The 3,315-nt window shown below is 37.7% G+C and overlaps 1 non-coding gene across 1 annotated transcript; it reads left to right on the top strand.

The window, feature by feature from the left end:
• The first annotated feature begins 2,999 nt into the window (after positions 1–2,999).
• TRNAR-ACG lies at positions 3,000–3,072 on the top strand. The gene has a single exon. It is a non-coding gene; the product is annotated as a tRNA-Arg (tRNA).
• The last annotated feature ends 243 nt before the right edge of the window (positions 3,073–3,315 follow it).

Below are 3,315 nucleotides of genomic sequence, written 5' to 3'. Positions count from 1 at the left end.
TGCAGACAGGGCAGTCATGTGTGGCAATGACCTCAGTATCCATGTCATTGCTGTCGGTGGGCACAACACAATAGCTGGTGGAGTTTCTGTCTCCCGTGCACCACACAATCTCTGTTGATCCCACTCTAAGCTAAGCTTGCCCAAAATCACAATTTGGTGGAGAACATTGTTGTATCATCGCTAATGTCTGAATTAGAATTTAAGATATCCGTCTTGCAAACAGAATAATTGGCTTCTCTGTTTCCATAAAAAAAGGTAAACACAATCCATCATTGTGTAACTGCAACTACCAACACTAGGTCATAATGGATCGGATTCCATCATGGTGACAGAGGCAATTTAACCAAACAAAAATATTACATGGGGAGGAACTGGAAAGTATAAAAGTGTATGGCTAATAATCCATACTTCTGATCAAACTGCACAAACCCGCGCTGTTTCCCAACTGCAATCTTCACAACTGGGAGAAGGTTTGCTTAAGATCATTTTCACTAACATTTCGGTCAAGCCAACCGATAAACACCTAATGATAATTAAACAACGATAATAAAAGAAAAGCTATAACAATGTACATTGCATAAGTTACAGCCAATGCATCTGTACTCACAGTTCTGTTTGTTCAAATCTCTGTCTAATCGAGAGGATGAACCAGTAGACTCGAAAGTACGTAAGCCAACAATTTTCCAGTAAACAGAAATAAACAGTCACAGCTATGCAAACAACATTAAATGATTCCTGTAGAATTTTTTATTCAAAAAAATTGTTAATAGCAATTCATAGGTTCTCAGATTTTTTGACCAATCATTATTATTGTCAAAAATATGAAGCTATGTCATTTTTCACCAATACAAACCCATTTTCCAAAAAGGTAGTGCATAAAAGCAGCAAGGAATGAATGTAGAGCAAAAACAATTTTGTACATAAATACTACGAAGTGTGAACTATATTCTGAACGAATCTCCCTCCCAAACAATTTATGAATGGAAACAAGTCTAGATGCGTGATAAAGCAAAAAAGCCATAGCCCTTTGATCTACCAGTGTTAGCATCAATAACAACTTTTGCACCTTTGACAGAGGAGTACCTGCTGGAGAAAGTCTCCAGCAATGCAGCAATATTGACATCAGAGGCAAGATCGCCTACAAATATGGAATTATCTGAAGCAATGTCCGACTCCAAACTCATATCCCGCATGCTAAATGATGGCCAGCTTATCCTAAAAAGTTGATCAGTACTTGCCATTATATGCCCAGCAAAAACATCAACTACTCTTTCAGTTGCAGCATGACTGTAGAACTCTACAAAACCGTATCCTTCTGATTATCTTTGCTTATTACAAATAAACTTGATTGCGACAACCTACATCATATTCATACATATTAGTACAAGTTTGACCTTGGATAATATAAGAACTATAAATTGCATAAGAAGACACACAGCAATGCAGTCAGCACACATTTATATTCCTCCACTAACTGGACAGTTCAAAATTCCAATTTTCAAGAAAATTCCAGTTGCAACAACTACATAATGCAACCGAGAATTTACAAGACGTGCTAGGAAAATAATGATTAGTAGCCAGTATGCATGGTAACTATATGGACTCATAATTGTCAAAAAAAACATATGGACTCATCTCATGTGTGATGACGCTTCAGTGGTTTTCTAGAAAGAGAAAAAAATAGCTTTAAACCTCAGACATAAGGAGAAACATACGGACTCATCTCATGTTTATTTATTGGCTAATACAGGGGTGTAGCTCCATGCAGGTGTTTCTCAAGTTACAAAAAACTGTACAACATATAAAAGTATAGTTGAAACTTGAAACATATGCTTTACTGTCTAATGTCTGACAGCCTTCCATGTGTTTCTCTGAAGACTGGGGCAGTAGAAATTGCTAGGACGATCAAAATATCAAAGGGTCCCTACAAGTACTAAAGTAAATCTCATGGTTGCACTTGCCTTGTTTCAGAAAGGGCTAGCAAATAAAAGCCTAACTATATAACTGAAAGGTCTAATCCATTTTTAGCAACATGTCCTAAGACTGAATTTAAATCATTCCAAGTAAGAAGAAATTAAGCTGAAAATGGAAAGACACTGATAACAAATAGCTAGCAATACATAGATATTGTGGTTACCTTGGAAATGTGCACCCCTAGGCTTGTATGAGCTCCAGAACACTTGATACAAATGAACAAACCAAAAGTTAATGATCTGCAAAGACCACATCACAACATTTGAAGATTATGAATAATGTGAAACACTCGGTGTCAGATACCATGCTGGTCAAAAGTTTCATAAGATAATAAGAAATACACATAGTGCTCTAAATTAACCCGGCAAGGCTGAGAAGTAGCTCCCACACCCAGCGCCTTCCCCACCATCATGGAAACAGCGTCAACGGTGGTGGCAGAGGTGCGGTGAACATAACTTATCATTATCAATTCAGAGAAGCACATAAAAGATGCAACCAAATATACCTGGAAAATGTATATCAGCTATAAAATATTCAGTGCAAACCAAACAACTAAGCACACATTGCTAGATGATATAACCAACTAAAAAGCAAAGAGAATCTGAAGTTGAGGGTAGAACAGAGCATCTATATAAATACAATCAAAAAAAGATGGTGCAGTAGTTTTTCAGACTCAATGATATGGAGATCTTACTTACATTTTTGGACTCCTTTTGTACAAGGTCACTGTATCTCGGATTTTCCAATCCATCTCGAAATAAAAAAATGCATCCCACAGAACTATTAAGCACTGTTAAGCACTGGAGTCATAAGGAAAGACCTCGGGCTAGCTATTTGAACAAATTAATGGACGAATTAAATAAACAAATTCCGATGAAACCAAGGCGAATTTACGAGCCATTTCCTTGAATAACTGCACATGTTGGAGCACTCTCACCTTTTCTTTCTTGCTCCCGGCTTGTAGTCGACAGAACTAGTAAATAATTACTGTGCCCTTATTAGCGTGCCGTTAGTAACAACATAGTGACTCCGTGGCCCAATGGATAAGGCGCTGGTCTACGAAACCAGAGATTCTGGGTTCGATCCCCAGCGGAGTCGGCACATTTTGTAATACAGTTTTCTATAAGGGTTCCTTTTTTGCAGGGAGTTGCAAGGCTGCTGATGTTGTGTTTGTTTTCCAAAACAAAAGGATCATGCTGGTAAAATAGCGCAGATAAATGTGTCACAAATAAGTTAATATCCATGTAAAGACCATTCTAATTAAGCACGCCTCATGTTCCTTCACACGTAGATGTGGATTTTCCCCAAGGGAAACGAATGCTTGTTGTTATTGTAAGGCAC

Source organism: Triticum dicoccoides, chromosome 1B (genome assembly GCF_002162155.2).
Source record: "Triticum dicoccoides isolate Atlit2015 ecotype Zavitan chromosome 1B, WEW_v2.0, whole genome shotgun sequence".
Lineage (NCBI taxonomy): Eukaryota > Viridiplantae > Streptophyta > Magnoliopsida > Poales > Poaceae > Triticum > Triticum dicoccoides.
Note: the sequence above shows the minus strand (reverse complement) of the source record. Positions and strands in the feature narration are given on the sequence as shown.